Source organism: Lissotriton helveticus, chromosome 1_2 (assembly GCF_964261635.1).
Source record: "Lissotriton helveticus chromosome 1_2, aLisHel1.1, whole genome shotgun sequence".
NCBI classification, from domain to species: domain Eukaryota; kingdom Metazoa; phylum Chordata; class Amphibia; order Caudata; family Salamandridae; genus Lissotriton; species Lissotriton helveticus.
Window position 1 is genome coordinate 318,608,925 of NC_136058.1, and position 18,743 is coordinate 318,627,667.

General features: G+C 52.8%; 2 non-coding genes across 2 annotated transcripts; both read left to right on the forward strand.

Annotated features, from left to right (window-relative positions):
- The first annotated feature begins 359 nt into the window (after positions 1-359).
- TRNAP-AGG (transfer RNA proline (anticodon AGG)) lies at positions 360-431 on the forward strand. Its single transcript has one exon. It is a non-coding gene; the product is annotated as a tRNA-Pro (tRNA).
- A 10,561-nt stretch (positions 432-10,992) lies between these two features.
- Positions 10,993-11,065, forward strand: TRNAF-GAA (transfer RNA phenylalanine (anticodon GAA)). Its single transcript has one exon. It is a non-coding gene; the product is annotated as a tRNA-Phe (tRNA).
- Positions 11,066-18,743: the final 7,678 nt, after the last annotated feature.

The following is an 18,743-nucleotide window of genomic DNA, read 5'->3' on the forward strand; positions in this document are numbered from 1 at the left end:
TATATATGCTTGTACACTGTTATTAAAGTCCCCACTTCTTCGCCACTTCCCCCTTACCCCGTTGTGCAGCGCTGCCATCCTATTCCTGTGCAGGTTGTCCTGTTCCTGTCCTTTATGCTGTATTAAACCTGCAAACTCCAGCTACCTCGAATCTTGACTCTTATTTATTGAGCTATCTGTTATTGTATATCTAGTCAAAAATAGAGGTATTATTTATTTATTTACCACAGAGCGTCCGTCTGTCCTCTGGGAGTACCTGCGGCTAAGGAGGGAACAGACAAAAATGATATAAAATACCGGTAAAGTCCTAGCAGAGATCGACACAACATATAAAACATGTACCTCTGCATACCACAGCTGGCTCGTTGGTCTAGGGGTATGATTCTCGCTTAGGGTGCGAGAGGTCCCGGGTTCAAATCCCGGACGAGCCCTCTTTTCCTTTTATAAAGTCATATTTCAATAAATATTAACAAAACAAGTGACTTTGAAATAACCAGGGTTGGTTTTGCATTTGATTACAAACATACCCTGACGCACCTAAAGGAAGAACGTGAGCCCTGTACCACCGAGCCAGCTGCAGGAACAGCTGGGGGAGGGGGCGGGGCAGCGACCCCCCACATCAGCACCAGGAGGGGTTTGTTTTTAAGTGACTCGCGTTGAACCTGAGAACAGGGGATGAAAACTTTTATTGAAACTAACCTCGGGGACAGAAAGGTGAGCCGTGGGGGTGCACACTGGACACAGCAGCAGGGCTGAGACCCCATCCAGACACAAGGGGCTGAGACCCCATCCCGACACAAGGGGCTGAGACCCCATCCAGACACAAGGGGCTGAGACCGCATCCAGACACAAGGGGCTGAGACCCCATCGAGACACAAGGGGCTGAGACCCCATCCAGACACAAGGGGCTGAGACCCCATCCAGACACAAGGGGCTGAGACCCCATCCAGACACAAGGGGCTGAGACCCCATCCAGACACAAGGGGTTGAGACCCCATCCAGACACAAGGGGCTGAGACCCCATCCAGACACAAGGGGCTGAGACCCCATCCAGACACAGGGGGCTGAGACCCCATCCAGACACCAGGGGCTGAGACCCCATCCAGACACAAGGGGCTGAGACCCCATCCAGACACAAGGGACTGAGACCCCATCCAGACACAAGGGGGTGAGACCCCATCCAGACACAAGGGGCTGAGACCCCATGCAGACACAAGACCCCATCCAGACACAAGGGGCTGAGACCCCATCCAGACACAAGGGGCTGAGACCCCATCCAGACACAAGGGGCTGAGACCCCATCCAGACACGAGGGGGTCAGACCCCATCCAGACACAAGGGCTGAGACCCCATCCAGACACCAGGGGCTGAGACCCCATCCAGACACAAGGGGCTGAGACCCCATCCAGACACAAGGAGCTGAGACCCCATCCAGACACAAGGGGCTGAGACCCCATCCAGACACAAGGGGCTGAGACCCCATCCAGACACAAGGGGCTGAGACCCCATCCAGACACAAGGGGCTGAGACCCCATCCAGACACAAGGGGCTGAGACCCCATCCAGACACAAGGGGCTGAGACCCCATCCAGACACAAGACCCCATCCAGACACAAGGGGCTGAGACCCCATCCAGACACAAGGGGCTGAGACCCCATCCAGACACAAGGGACTGAGACCCCATCCAGACACAAGGAGCTGAGACCCCATCCAGACACAAGGGGCTGAGACCCCATCCAGACACCAGGGGCTGAGGCCCCTTCCAGACACGAGGGGCTGAGACCCCATTCAGACACAAGGGGCTGAGACCCCATCCAGACACAAGGGGCTGAGACCCCATCCAGACACCAGGGGCTGAGACCCCATCCAGACACAAGGGGATGAGACCCCATCCCGACACAAGGGGCTGAGACCAGACACAAGGGGCTGAGACCCCATCCAGACACAAGGGGCTGAGACCCCATCGAGACACAAGGGGCTGAGACCCCATCCAGACACAAGGGGCTGAGACCCCATCCAGACACAAGGGGCTGAGACCCCATCCAGGCACAAGGGGGTGAGACCCCATCCAGACACAAGGGGCTGAGACCCCATCCAGACACAAGACCCCATCCAGACACATGGGGCTGAGACCCCATCCAGACACAAGGGGCTGAGACCCCATCACACAAGGGGCTGAGACCCTGTCCAGACACAAGGGGCTGAGACCCCATCCAGACACAAGGGGCTGAGACCCCATCCAGACACAAGGGGCTGAGACCCCATCCAGACACAAGGGGCTGAGACCCCATCCAGACACAAGGGGCTGAGACCCCATCCAGACACAAGGGGCTGAGACCCCATCCAGACACCAGGAGCTGAGACCCCATCCAGACACAAGGGGCTGAGACCCCATCCAGACACAAGGGGCTGAGACCCCATCCAGACACAAGGGGCTGAGACCCCATCCAGACACAAGGGGCTGAGACCCCATCCAGACACCAGGAGCTGAGACCCCATCCAGACACAAGGGGCTGAGACCCCATCCAGACACCAGGAGCTGAGACCCCATCCAGACACAAGGGGCTGAGACCCCATCCAGACACAAGGGGCTGAGACCCCATCCAGACACCAGGAGCTGAGACCCCATCCAGACACAAGGAGCTGAGACCCCATCCAGACACCAGGAGCTGAGACCCCATCCAGACACAAGGGGCTGAGACCCCATCCAGACACGAGGGGCTAAGACCCCATCCAGACACAAGGGGGTGCGACCCCATCCAGACACAAGGGGCTGAGACCCCATCTAGACACAAGGGGCTGAGACCCCATCCAGACACAAGGGGCTGAGACCCCATCCAGACACAAGGGGCTGAGACCCCATCCAGACACAAGGGGGTGAGACCCCATCCAGACATAAGGGGCTGAGACCCCATCCAGACACCAGGGGTTGAGACCCCATCCAGACACAAGGGGGGGCTGAGACCCCATCCAGACACAAGGGGCTGAGACCCCATCCAGACACAAGGGGCTGAGACCCCATCCAGACACAAGGGCTGAGACCCCATCCAGACACCAGGGCTGAGACCCCATCCCGACACAAGGGGCTGAGACCCCATCCAGACACAAAGGACCCCATCCAGACACAAGGGGCTGAGACCCCATCCAGATACAAGGGGCTGAGACCCCATCCAGACACAAAGGACCCCATCCAGACACAAGGGGCTGAGACCCCATCCAGACACAAGGGGCTGAGACCCCATCCAGACACAAGGGGCTGAGACCCCATCCAGACACCAGGGGGTGAGACCCCTTCCAGACACAAGGGGCTGAGACCTCATCCAGACACAAGGGGCTGAGACCCCATCCAGACACAAGGGCCTGAGACCCCATCCAGACACAAGGGGCTGAGACCCCATCCAGACACCAGGGGCTGAGACCCCATCCAGACACAAGGGGCTGAGACCTCATCCAGACACCAGGGGCTGAGACCCCATCCAGACACAAGGGGCTGAGACCCCATCCAGACACAAGGGGCTGAGGAGGCCCCATCCAGACACAAGGGGCTGAGACCCCATCCAGACACCAGGGCTGAGACCCCATCCAGACACAAGGGGCTGAGACCCCATCCAGACACAAGGGGCTGAGACCCCATCCAGACACAAGGGGCTGAGCCCCCATCCAGACACAAGGGGCTGAGGCCCCATCCAGACACAAGGGGCCGAGACCCCATCCAGACACCAGGGCTGAGACCCCATCCAGACACAAGGGGCTGAGACCCCATCCAGACACAAGGGGCTGAGACCCCATCCAGACACAAGGGGCTGAGCCCCCATCCAGACACAAGGGTGTGAGACCCCATCCAGACACAAGGGGCTGAGACCCCACCAGACACAAGGGGCTGAGACCCCATCCAGACACAAGGGGCTGAGACCCCATCCAGACACAAGGGGCTGAGACCCCATCCAGACACACGGGGCTGAGACCCCATCCAGACACAAGGGGCTGAGACCCCATCCAGACACAAGGGGCTGAGACCCCATCCAGACACCCGGGGCTGAGACCCCATCCAGACACAAGGAACTGAGACCCCATCCAGACACAAGGGGCTGAGACCCCATCCAGACACAAGGGCCTTAGACCCCATCCAGACACAAGGGGCTGAGACCCCATCCAGACACAAGGGGGTGAGACCCCATCCAGACACAAGGGGCTGAAACCCCATCCAGACACAAGGGGCTGAGACCCCATCCAGACACAAGGGGCTGAGACCCCATCCAGACACCAGGGGCTGAGACCCCATCCAGACACAAGGGGCTGAGACCCCATCCAGACACCAGGGGCTGAGACCCCATCCAGACACAAGGGGCTGAGACCCCATCCAGACACAAGGGGCTGAGACCCCATCCAGACACAAGGGGTTGAGACCCCATCCAGACACAAGGGGCTGAGACCCCATCCAGACACAAGGGGCTGAGACCCCATCCAGACACAAGGGGCTGAGACCCCATCCAGAGGACCCCATCCAGACACAAGGGGCTGAGACCCCATCCAGACACAAGGACCCCATTCAGACACAAGGGGCTGAGACCCCATCCAGACACGAGGGGCCAAGACCCCATCCAGACACAAGGGGCTGAGACCCCATCCTGACACAAGGACCCCATCCAGACACAAGGGGCTGAGACCCCATCCAGACACGAGAGGCCGAGACCCCATCCAGACACAAGGGGCTGAGACCCCATCCAGACACAAGGGGCTGAGACCCCATCCAGACACAAGGGGCTGAGACCCCATCCAGACACAAGGGGCTGAGACCCCATCCAGACACCAGGGGCTGAGACCCCATCCAGACACAAGGGGCTGAGACCCCATCCAGACACAAGGGGCTGAGACCCCATCCAGACACAAGGGGCTGAGACCCCATCCAGACACCAGGGGCTGAGACCCCATCCAGACACAAGGGGCCGAGACCCCATCCAGACACAAGGGGCCGAGACCCCATCCAGACACAAGGGGCCGAAACCCCATCCAGACACAAGGGGCTGAGACCCCATCCAGACACAAGGGGCTGAGACCCCATCCAGACACAAGGGGCTGAGACCCCATCCAGACACAAGGGGCTGAGACCCCATCCAGACACAAGGGGCTGAGACCCCATCCAGACACAAGGGGCTGAGACCCCATCCAGACACAAGGGGCTGAGACCCCATCCAGACACAAGGGGGTGAGACCCCATCCAGACACCAGGGGCTGAGACCCCATCCAGACACAAGGGGCTGAGACCCCATCCAGACACAAGGGGCGGAGACCCCAGGGGGCTGAGACCCCATCCCGACACAAGGGGCTGAGACCCCATCCAGACACAAGGGGTTGAAACCCCATCCAGACACAGGGGGTGAGACCCCATCCAGACACAAGGGGCTGAGACCCCATCCAGACACAAGGGCCTTAGACCCCATCCAGACACAAGGGGCTGAGACCCCATCCAGACACAAGGGGCTGAGACCCCATCCAGACACAAGGGGCTGAGACCCCATCCAGACACAAGGGGCTGAGACCCCATCCAGACACAAGGGGCCGAGACCCCATCCAGACACCAGGGCTGAGACCCCATCCAGACACAAGGGGCTGAGACCCCATCCAGACACAAGGGGCTGAGACCCCATCCAGACACAAGGGGCTGAGCCCCCATCCAGACACAAGGGGGTGAGACCCCATCCAGACACAAGGGGCTGAGACCCCACCAGACACAAGGGGCTGAGACCCCATCCAGACACAAGGGGCTGAGACCCCATCCAGACACAAGGGGCTGAGACCCCATCCAGACACACGGGGCTGAGACCCCATCCAGACACAAGGGGCTGAGACCCCATCCAGACACAAGGGGCTGAGACCCCATCCAGACACCCGGGGCTGAGACCCCATCCAGACACAAGGAACTGAGACCCCATCCAGACACAAGGGGCTGAGACCCCATCCAGACACAAGGGCCTTAGACCCCATCCAGACACAAGGGGCTGAGACCCCATCCAGACACAAGGGGGTGAGACCCCATCCAGACACAAGGGGCTGAAACCCCATCCAGACACAAGGGGCTGAGACCCCATCCAGACACAAGGGGCTGAGACCCCATCCAGACACCAGGGGCTGAGACCCCATCCAGACACAAGGGGCTGAGACCCCATCCAGACACCAGGGGCTGAGACCCCATCCAGACACAAGGGGCTGAGACCCCATCCAGACACAAGGGGCTGAGACCCCATCCAGACACAAGGGGTTGAGACCCCATCCAGACACAAGGGGCTGAGACCCCATCCAGACACAAGGGGCTGAGACCCCATCCAGACACAAGGGGCTGAGACCCCATCCAGAGGACCCCATCCAGACACAAGGGGCTGAGACCCCATCCAGACACAAGGACCCCATTCAGACACAAGGGGCTGAGACCCCATCCAGACACGAGGGGCCAAGACCCCATCCAGACACAAGGGGCTGAGACCCCATCCTGACACAAGGACCCCATCCAGACACAAGGGGCTGAGACCCCATCCAGACACGAGAGGCCGAGACCCCATCCAGACACAAGGGGCTGAGACCCCATCCAGACACAAGGGGCTGAGACCCCATCCAGACACAAGGGGCTGAGACCCCATCCAGACACAAGGGGCTGAGACCCCATCCAGACACCAGGGGCTGAGACCCCATCCAGACACAAGGGGCTGAGACCCCATCCAGACACAAGGGGCTGAGACCCCATCCAGACACAAGGGGCTGAGACCCCATCCAGACACCAGGGGCTGAGACCCCATCCAGACACAAGGGGCCGAGACCCCATCCAGACACAAGGGGCCGAGACCCCATCCAGACACAAGGGGCCGAAACCCCATCCAGACACAAGGGGCTGAGACCCCATCCAGACACAAGGGGCTGAGACCCCATCCAGACACAAGGGGCTGAGACCCCATCCAGAACACAAGGGGCTGAGACCCCATCCAGACACAAGGGGCTGAGACCCCATCCAGACACAAGGGGCTGAGACCCCATCCAGACACAAGGGGCTGAGACCCCATCCAGACACAAGGGGGTGAGACCCCATCCAGACACCAGGGGCTGAGACCCCATCCAGACACAAGGGGCTGAGACCCCATCCAGACACAAGGGGCGGAGACCCCAGGGGGCTGAGACCCCATCCCGACACAAGGGGCTGAGACCCCATCCAGACACAAGGGGTTGAAACCCCATCCAGACACAGGGGGTGAGACCCCATCCAGACACAAGGGGCTGAGACCCCATCCAGACACAAGGGCCTTAGACCCCATCCAGACACAAGGGGCTGAGACCCCATCCAGACACAAGGGGCTGAGACCCCATCCAGACACAAGGGGCTGAGACCCCATCCAGACACAAGGGGCTGAGACCCCATCCAGACACAAGGGACTGAGACCCCATCCAGACACCAGGGGCTGAGACCCCATCCAGACACAAGGGGCTGAGACCCCATCCAGACACAAGGGGCTGAGACCCCATCCAGACACAAGGGACTGAGACCCCATCCAGACACAAGGGGCTGAGACCCCATCCAGACACAAGGGGCTGAGACCCCATCCAGACACAAGGGGCTGAGACTCCATCCAGATACAAGGGGCTGAGACCCCATCCAGACACAAGGGGCTGAGACCCCATCCCGACACAAGGGGCTGAGACCCCATCCAGACACAAGGGGCTGAGACCCCATCCAGACACAAGGGGCTGAGACCCCAGGGGGCTGAGACCCCATCCAGACACGAGGGGCTGAGACCCCATCCAGACACAAGGGGCTGAGACCCCATCCAGACACAAGGGGCCAAGACCCCATCCAGACACAAGGGGCTGAGACCCCATCCAGACACAAGGGGCTGAGACCCCATCCAGACACAAGGTGCTGAGACCCCATCCAGACACCAGGGGCTGAGACCCCATCCAGACACAAGGGGCTGAGACCCCATCCCGACACAAGGGGCTGAGACCCCATCCAGACACAAGGGGCTGAGACCCCAGGGGGCTGAGACCCCATCCAGACACAAGGGGCTGAGACCCCATCCAGACACAAGGGGCCGAGACCCCATCCAGACACGAGGGGCTGAGACCCCATCCAGACACAAGGGGCTGAGACCCCATCCAGACACAAGGGGCCGAGACCCCATCCAGAAACAAGGGGCTGAGACCCCATCCAGACACAAGGGGCTGAGATCCGATCCAGACACAAGGGGCTGAGACCCCATCCAGACACAAGGGGCTGAGACCCCATCCAGACACAAGGGGGTGAGACCCCATCCAGACACAAGGGGCTGAGACCCCATCCAGACACAAGTGGCTGAGACCCCATCCAGACACAAGGGGCTGAGACCCCATCCAGACACCAGGGGCTCAGACCCCATCCAGACACAAGTGGCTGAGACCCCATCCAGACACAAGGGGCTGAGACCCCATCCAGACACAAGCCGCTGAGACCCCATCCAGACACAAGGGGCTGAGACCCCATCCAGACACAAGGGCTGAGACCCCATCCAGACACCAGGGGCTGAGACCCCATCCAGACACAAGGAGCTGAGACCCCATCCAGACACCAGGGGCTGAGACCCCATCCAGACACAAGTGGCTGAGACCCCATCCAGACACAAGGGGCTGAGACCCCATCCAGACACCAGGGGCTGAGACCCCATCCAGACACAAGGGGCTGAGACCCCATCCAGACACAAGGGGCTGAGACCCCATCCAGACACCAGGGGATGAGACCCCATCCAGACACAAGGAGCTGAGACCCCCATCCAGACACAAGGGGCTGAGACCCCATGCAGACACAAGGGGCTGAGACCCCATCCAGACACAACGGGCTGAGACCCCATCCAGACACAAGGGGCTGAGACCCCATCCAGACACAAGGGGCTGAGACCCCATCCAGACACAAGGGGCTGAGACCCCATCCAGACACAAGGGGCTGAGACTCCATCCAGATACAAGGGGCTGAGACGCCATCCAGACACAAGGGGCTGAGACCCCATCCCGACACAAGGGGCTGAGACCCCATCCAGACACAAGGGGCTGAGACCCCATCCAGACACAAGGGGCTGAGACCCCATCCCGACACAAGGGGCTGAGACCCCATCCAGACACAAGGGGTTGAGACCCCAGGGGGCTGAGACCCCATCCAGACACGAGGGGCTGAGACCCCATCCAGACACAAGGGGCTGAGACCCCATCCAGACACAAGCGGCCAAGACCCCATCCAGACACAAGGGGCTGAGACCCCATCCAGACACAAGGGGCTGAGACCCCATCCAGACACAAGGGGCTGAGACCCCATCCAGACACCAGGGGCTGAAACCCCATCCAGACACAAGGGGCTGAGACCCCATCCCGACACAAGGGGCTGAGACCCCATCCAGACACAAGGGGCTGAGACCCCAGGGGGCTGAGACCCCATCCAGACACAAGGGGCTGAGACCCCATCCAGACACAAGGGGCCGAGACCCCATCCAGACACGAGGGGATGAGACCCCATCCAGACACAAGGGGCTGAGACCCCATCCAGACACAAGGGGCCGAGACCCCATCCAAACACAAGGGGCTGAGACCCCATCCAGACACAAGGGGCTGAGATCCGATCCAGACACAAGGGGCTGAGACCCCATCCAGACACAAGGGGCTGAGACCCCATCCAGACACAAGGGGGTGAGACCCCATCCAGACACAAGGGGCTGAGACCCCATCCAGACACAAGGGGCTGAGACCCCATCCAGACACAAGGGGCTGAGACCCCATCCAGACACCAGGGGCTCAGACCCCATCCAGACACAAGTGGCTGAGACCCCATCCAGACACAAGGGGCTGAGACCCCATCCAGACACAAGCGGCTGAGACCCCATCCAGACACAAGGGGCTGAGACCCCATCCAGACACAAGGGCTGAGACCCCATCCAGACACCAGGGGCTGAGACCCCATCCAGACACAAGGAGCTGAGACCCCATCCAGACACAAGAGGCTGAGACCCCATCCAGACACAAGGGGCTGAGACCCCATCCAGACACAAGGGGCTGAGACCCCATCCAGACACAAGGGGCTGAGACCCCATCCAGACACAAGGGGTGTCTCTCTGAGAAGGGCCTCAGTTATATTTGTAATGATCGGGTTGTTTCTGGTCAGAGTGAAGTTAGAAGGACGGTCGCTGCCCTTCTCCGTTCTGATTGGTGCATCAGAGATTTCTTTTTTATTTATTTTATTTAATGCGATTTTATATAGCGCAAACTTTACCCGAAGGTGTCAGAGCGCTTTACATAAGAACCTGTTGCAAAACATAAGGATTAAGGATTACATGCGTTACATAAAAGATACACACAGAAAAAAATTGCAAATGTACAAGATGTAAAGTCACAGAAAGAAGAGACTAGTGATTAGAGTTATCTCAGTATACATAGGGAAGGGATACAAATGGATATACTCTAAGAGTCACATAGGAATGGTAAAGAGTACAATGGTCTACTGCATATGCTAGTGATTAGAGTTATCTCTATATACATAGGGAAGGGAAATGAATGGATAAAGAGATGCGGAATTCTGAGGCACTTTAAATGTCCCGTGTATTTTCTTTGGCTCAATAATTCGGATGGACGCGTTTAAAGCGCCTTGGTTCTGATTGGCGCATTCTGTGGCACAGTCCCCTGGCGGGGGCATCTTTGGGTGCAGGGGTGTATTCTAAAGGCTTATTCTCTGACACAGTCATTGTGATGTGTATTTTAGGGGTACAATAACGACCCCAGGCGCCCTTCGTAGTGATATCCTGCAGCTGTGGTTGTGATGGGCATATTCTGGGCACCAGGACCCTGCTCTGTATGTTCTGTGCCAGGCTTCGGGCACTGGGAAGAAAGAGGCGCAGGCACTCAGCAGAGAGAGGAGCAGGAAACAACTCCGAGCACAACAGCTCCAGGGTGTGTTCACTGGAATCACAACAGTCACAACATTGTATCAGAAGCGGCCGAAATAGCTCAGTTGGGAGAGCGTTAGACTGAAGATCTAAAGGTCCCTGGTTCGATCCCGGGTTTCGGCAGATGCCATTTGTAGACTCAAACATCAACCATTACATGTTTAGAAACTTGTGGAAGAAAACATTAATCTTTTTATTACATCTGTCCTTCCTCTTCAGTTTTTATGATTTATAGCTTCTTGCAATGATACCTCCTTCCGGTACAATCCCTCTGTTGTTTGTGGGTCTCACACCTCGTGCACAGGAGCACTATCCCACAGGGAGTGATGTCACTCACACACTGCAGGCACAATCACACACGGGGAGCTGATCACCCAGTGCCTCCGAGCAGAATCCACTGATTGCGTTGGAGCCTCACGCCCTCATAGCTGCCAAGGTTTCAGATTGCCATGTGTGACATTTTAAAAATTTGAGTGAAATTATGAGTGACATTTCAACGACTATGAGTGACACTTTCTCGTGAGCAAAAATCATGCAATTAAGACGAGGGAAACTTCCAAGTATCAGAAATTACAGCCAATTGAGCAACAAGAAACTCCAAGAACTTCTTGAAACTGTTTCAGAGCACCAGCAATGGAAGGAGACTAACCCTATTGCTCCCTCCTGTAAACGGCCTGTACTGTAAACTAATGCATAACCATGAAATTACACAAGTTAAGTTTTCCAGCAACAGTACTCGGTATTAGGTAAAACTAAACCAGGACTAAGGCAGCAGGCTCTCTGACTCCGGAGGGATGATCAGACAGAGCAGCCCTGCAGATCGATGCTTATTATTATGTGAAATTATTTTGCTTCACATCATGACTCATGTTAGTAAAGGTCACGGTGGTGCTAAGGCGGGGCAAGTAGATGTGAATACCTGACGCAGTGCTTTGTAGAAGGACTAAGGGGAATGGGCTGTAATAATGCTGAAGGGTTCCTCAGTTCTTAACTCTCTGCGTAGGTGCTGTGTGACAATGTTTCACCTTCTAGCTGGCCTACCGGTACCCACTTTCTTTGAGAACTACTGTTCCTACATTCACAGCCTAGGCTTTCTCATTCTGCCTTTTTCTTTAATAAACGCATGTCAATGGAGGCAAGCGGCTACAAAGAAGTTAACAGCTCTGAGCTCTTGCTGAGTGTAATGACTGCTGACAACAGGCCAATGTGATGTCAGCACAGTGAAAGCCTTATAGCCAGTCCGAGTTTCAGGCAACTTTAACAACTGCAATGTTTTTGATGGCAGTTTCAAAACTCACGATGAAAATAAAATTGTCCAAGAACTTAACGCCGAGAATGGAAAGTGATGAGATGTTGCTTAGACATCTTACTGTAGTCTTATACTGCATCAGAATCTCCGGTTTCAAAGTCTGTAGTAACATGCAGTTTCAGTGAGGTTTTACTTTTGTACCATCTAGTGTCAGCCAGCCTTGCAGCGCTCATAATGGCTACATAATAGTCTGGATTGGATTGCTACCTAACCTACATACATACAGCATCTCCGAGTCAATCAACAGTGCTACCTGATTAAACACAGGGGTTTCGTTTCCACAGTTGCCAATTATTTTAATCTTGCTTAGTTATGCTACTACCTGTTGTACCAAAAAGTTTTGCAAGCATTGATGCACGACGTGCTGTGGCGGTGCATCAATGTGCAAAGTTCTCCTCTTTCAAAGTCACTTCCAAAGTTAATTCACGCCCTCTATTATCTGATGGAAGAACTTCCATTATAGAAAATTGTATTGTCCTTTGACTATGAAAATGCCTTCCCAGTGTGTTCTTGCGGTTTGAGTGCCTGTCATTTATTGCAGTTAAGCATGGGCGGATCTAGCGGATCTCGCATACGCGAATTTGCGGATTTACGGATTCGCAATCCGCAAAATCCGCGAACTCTCGCGGATTAGCGGATTTTTCAGTTTTTTTTGTTGGCGAGCGTTCGCGAGGATTTGTGGACCATTTCGCAATTGCGAACTTACTTTTCGGCTTGTAACGGCCGCGACTATGTTGTTTCTACGTCTGGTTTATCATCACAGGTTCACAGCACCCTCTGTTTCACCACTGCCACCCTCTGGTACACCCATGCCACCCTCTGGTACATCCTGACTGCCACCCATTAGGTTTGTTTATCACTGTAGATTATGGGGGTGAAAAAAAGCAAGCACACCGCCCTGCTTCAACTGCCATGAATTAATTTGGGGTTGATTAATGTGTCACTTATTTTTAAACTTCCAGTCTGGCTGGCACCTGCTTCCTTCCTTATCTGTAATTTGCTTTCTGTTGCAGTGAAAGCAAGCACACCTGCCCTTCTTCAACTGCCATGAATTAATTAGGGGGGGATTAATGTGTCAGTAATTTTGAAACTTCCAGTCTGGCTGGCACCTGCTTCCTTCCTTATCTGTAATTTGCTTTCTGTTGCAGTGCAATTTTTTTTCACAGGACCTTTATGGTCTACTTGTAGCTATTCTATGAGCCTGCTGTTTGGGTCATAGCAGGGTCATGGAATAGTCGCAAATAGGCAACTGAACTCTGGAGGGGCCCCTCAGGAAGCACTAGAGTGAATGGTTACTAATGTTAAGTTTGAACTTTTGCACCTGCTGATTGCTTTCAGTTTAGCAAAAATCGTTTTTCTGCAATTTCGCGTCATTTGCGGGGCGCGAATCCGTGCGAGATCGATTTCGGAAGCCGCGAATGCGAGCGAATACACTTTTTTTTTGCGGCGTGTATGTTCGCGTGATTTTTTTCGTGTTCGCAAGGCGCTTGTAGCTATACGTTTGCGAAGTTACCCTAGCGGTCGTACACGGGCGCAGCCATCTTGTTTGAGTGACGTAATTCCGTTTCCGGCCGCTATGTGTAATCTCGCAAAGTGTGCTGCTCGCTAGTACAATTTCGCACGTGCTCGCGAGGAAAATCTCGCGCGAACTTACCCACGCGGTCGTGAATGGGCGCGGCCATCTTGTTTCTCATTCATTGCTATGGTTCTGGGCATGCTTTCTGTATCCTCTCTGAATCTCTGCCATCCTTTGCTTTTTTTGAAGTTTATTTGATCTATTTTACTTATTATCTATCCCTCTATTTTTCTAGCTCTATATTTTTGTGTTTTCTGCTACTTTTTGTTAATTTTAAACTACTTTTTTAAACTCTTTAATTTTCTTCTACCCTATTCTATTTCTTCTTTATTATTTAACTCATTTCTGCCCAGACCATGGTAAAGGGAGCCGGGAAGCACCCTGAGAAGGGGAAGGGTCCCGCACCCCGTGCCCGGCTCCCGTGCGGGCGTTTGAGGGGGGAGCAAGTGATGCCACGGGAGATCTTTAGCGCGGAGGAGGTGGCCGCACTCATCTTCCATGTCCAGCGCCGCCTCCCCAAGACGATCCTGGGAGGCGGCAAGATCGCAACCGGCTATGGCATCCGGGAGCACCGGAAGCGGTGGGAGAAGGTGTGCCGGGCCATGTTTAAGCTCTCTGGGGTCCGGCGCACCTATAACCAGGCCACCCACCGCTGGACGGATGTCATGGACCGGGAACGGGACTTGCTGGACGCGCTCGGCGTATAGGTCCCCGGGCTTGGTGAGTAGTAGTAGGCATTTCTAGCTATTTCATCACTATTCTGTTTTATCCGGCTCTGTTATTTGCAAATCTTTGTTCTTTACCAAGAGCAATAATGCTGCCGATTACATTAGGTAAATTATATTTCAAAATCTTCTATGCATTTCAGGTGCACTGCTCTCCTTCTCAGTAGCCTTGCTTGCTACTATGCCTATTTGTTTTGTATTTTGTGTTCATTTCATTGGCCTGAGAAATTATTTATGAGTGTAGTGTAAAGAACTGCGTAATGCTAGACACTAAGGGTCATATTTTCAATTACCGGCACATCCCTGCAAAGTAGCAGGGATGCGGCAGTAATTGTGCGCCATGCCACCACCACCCATTGGCCCAAAACGTCACAGAAGCCTTACGCATCTGTGGCGTAAAGGCGGCGCATTGCTGGAGTTGTGTGCCAACGATGGCGCAGCTCCAGCAATGCTCTGGGGTGCCCTATCTCCCCAATGCAGCATCAAGCCGTACGTCGGCTTCAAGCAGGCACAGGGTTTGAGTCACGCATCATTGTCCTAAAAGTGACTGATTGACATCTTGTAGATTTCCCTCAGCTACTTTTAGTATTCGTTCCTGCGCAGGAATGCCCTCCCTTGCGCCGGAACGCCCCCTGATGATGCAGGGCTTTACAACGTGATGCATCTCCCATATGCGTTTTTTTTAATATATACGTCGCACCATGGCGACTCTTTTGTTCTGCCGCTGCGTCACAAAAGTCACGCAACAATGGAGGAAAATGAGCCGCAAGGGACTTCTAAACCAGCCCCAACAGACTGAAGTCCAGTCCTTCCTTTAGACACATGGCTATAAGAAGAAATAGTGGTGGTGGTGGGTGGATTGATAGTTTGAGTATTCACTGATCTGCAAGCAGGGTGGACTTTGTCTGTCACTTTGCGTGCTGCGGACTTCAGCCTGCCAGGCCTAGGCAAACCTTTTTAGTAGTCTGTTTATTGAGTTACATAGGAACTTTGAAAGTCAACGGTCCGCAAATCAGGCAATACGAATAACGTAGTATACCATATGAGATAGGTCAATATATCCCGTGGAATAGTTGTCTATCTATTTGCTATTTCTCCAAAATATTTTGTTATAGTTCTTTTGAAATGTTTGATTTGGTTGACAAATCTCATCCATGTTTTCTGGTCTTTCTTTCTTTCATGTTGTACATCAGCTCCCCCCAAGGGCAAGAGGACACAGGAGGAGGGTGCTGTTCAAGAGGATGCAGGCCAGGATCGGGCAGGCGAGGGCTCCTTTGCTGGCCCCAGTAAGTTTTAATTTTAATAAAGAGTACCTATTTTTTCCTAGCGTTCCTCATTCGATTTTTTCTAAATCGTCTTTGATCTTCTTGTAGACTGGATCTAAATTCTTATCCTGCCTCGACTATGACTCCCTGTGGTATTACTAGATTATTCTTATTAGTCTGTTTGTGTAGCTAACTAAGATTGCACATTTGGCAATTCCATTGGACTCCCATTCTAGTCAGCAATAGCTCTATGCACTGAGTGCAGTCCTCTGGGATTGTCCATAATGTCTTTTCAAGTCTTCTAAATGTTTATGCTTTGACAATTGCCAACAATAAAAAGGTGAATGACCACCAAGAAAGAATAAGATACTACTTTACTTTTGTTTTGGATAGGGGGACAATCCATTCTACTACTGTTGCAGGGACAAATCTGCACAAACCGAACTATGAACACTAAATAGTGCATTGTTTATCAATTATAATAGGCGCAGGTAGACTTTCTTTCCACATACCTCAGTGATATCAGACTTTGAAGAACCCCCAATCTCCTTACTGACTAGATAGTGTGGCAGAGTCATTTAGCTCCCTAAGTCACCGATGATTGATCCCCAATGATCATTAGATTATCCTACGCAGGGCAAGAGTACGGAGTCACAGTCAAGAAGTGTCAGAGGCACTCATGCTTGCAAAAATTCCAAAACCTTTAGCTCATCCACTCTAGTCTGGAGGACCAAAAACCACAGAGTCTATTTAAGTTTAAAAGCTTTATTAAAACTAAACACATTTATTAAAATCAACTTTGTCATAAAAGTAAACGTTTAACTGAAAATGGAAAAGTGCTTAGTGCCAACGATTAATTGGACACATTTCTTGTGGTCGAGCTGAGCTCTCACCTGGTTTGAACTTGAGCTTGACCCTGATCGTGTTCTTAGAAGTCAAGCTTCTGTTAGGAGAAAAAGTGTTGTGTGTTAAAAATAAAAAGCAAGCATTCATCAGTTGTGCCAAAAAGTGCAGCAAGACAACAGCCTTCCCTGGAAAAAGGGAAATTGTTACTGTAGAGTATACAGTTACAAATTATTACATTGTATTTCGTTTTTTTTAACTTTCTTTATTCCTCCTAGACCAAATATTATACAGTAGTGAGTGGTGTAGTCTAACATTCTAAAAATTTACTTTGTAGGTGGAACATCTGGTGGCGGGGCCAGTGCGGAGGTGGTGGATGAGGAGGACAACTCTTCTGGGGAGGAGGCGGTGCGAGTGGCGGACGACACCAATGTGCCTGTGAGGGTTGACACGGTGGTGGCGGGCACAGGTAAACTATATACTCGAAAAGCAAAAGAAGGGTGTAAGTAAGTGTGGAAGGACGAGAAATGTTATGATGGCTGGCAAAGAAGAATGATATGTGTTTGCTTGGCCCCCGAGGTGGCTGGGAAGGAAAGAATATGGTATGGTGCATGGCTGGGTCAATGATGAAGCAAGGATGGGTGGAAGGACAACAGCCTGGGTGGGTGAAACATAAACTGTATGGGCCCAATTCACAGAACTAACTTAAGACAAAATCCTAAACTTACTACCATTTTCGTATTCACAGAAGGCACTTACTCATTTTGGTATTCACAGAAGGCACCTACTCATTTTGGTATTCACAGAATGAACTTACTACTTTTGGTATTCACAGAAGTTAGGATTTTGTCTTAAGTTTGTCTTAAGACAAACTTAAGACAGACTTAAGACAGACTTAAGACAAACTTAAGACAGACTTAAGACAAAATCCTAACTTCTGTGAATACCAAAAGTAGTAAGTTCATTCTGTGAATACCAAAATTAGTAAGTTCATTCTGTGAATGTCAAAAGTAGTAAGTGCATTCTGTGAATACCAAAATAGTAGTACGTTTAGGATTGAGTCTTAAGTTCATTCTGTGAATCGGGCCCTATGTGTGCATATACTTTGAATGGATGGATGCCTGGAGCATGGTATTATCTGACTCTTAGATAGCACATGTGTATCTAGAGAGAGTAGATGGTCACTGGATGAACTAAGTGTTACCTTGAAGAGCATGTAACACCGCACCCGCACGTCCGTTCCAGTGTAGGGAAGGCAAGGAAAAGAAATTGTAAATTTGTCCAATACTACCATGAATAGTAGCAATAGTTTGTATTGCAACTGCAAGCACAGCATATATCCGGTTATTACGGTGGACACTCCGTACCTCTCTTAATAACTTTAGTTTAGTAGTAGTACGTCATTCATGTGTGGGTGTATCACTGTTCACTCAATAATAAGCAAAGCACCTAAAGTCATCCCATATGTCATCAAATACATCCCATGTGAAGTGATAGATAATCTAATTATTTAGCTTCTTCATTTTCCTTTTCTAGTACTTATTTGCACTGTAGGGTGAAAGGTAAATTAATTAAGCAGTAGCCCTTGTAACAGAGTATTCTCAGTGCCACCCGTAATAGAAAAGTAATAGCTTCACCACCTGCATGTACTGGACCGGTACAGTAACGCAAGTCTGTCTCACTCATCATGGTGTGCGTCTGTTTTTCTCGGGTGCAAGTTCACTGCGCTGGCATTCTGCCGGCTTGCATAAGATAACGTACCAATTTTCCGAAACAAGAGAGAAGAAGAAGAATAAGACTGGTGTACTGTCATAGTCGACTGTAATGGAAGTCCATAGTGGTCGTAGAATTTGTTCATTAAACTACCACTAATGTTAGAGCAAGGATGCAGAAGTGGGAGGTTAGATAGATACTGTCCTCAATAGTTATGTACTGTGCTTTCAATTTGCTACTTGTACTGTGACACAACTTTCGGCTCAATCACTTTGTGTTATTAATGTTAGGGAGCATTGGTTACAGACTATGTCTTTCTTTCTTCATATAGTTGCTCCTTCCAAATCGACATCACGGAGGGAGCAGGCTC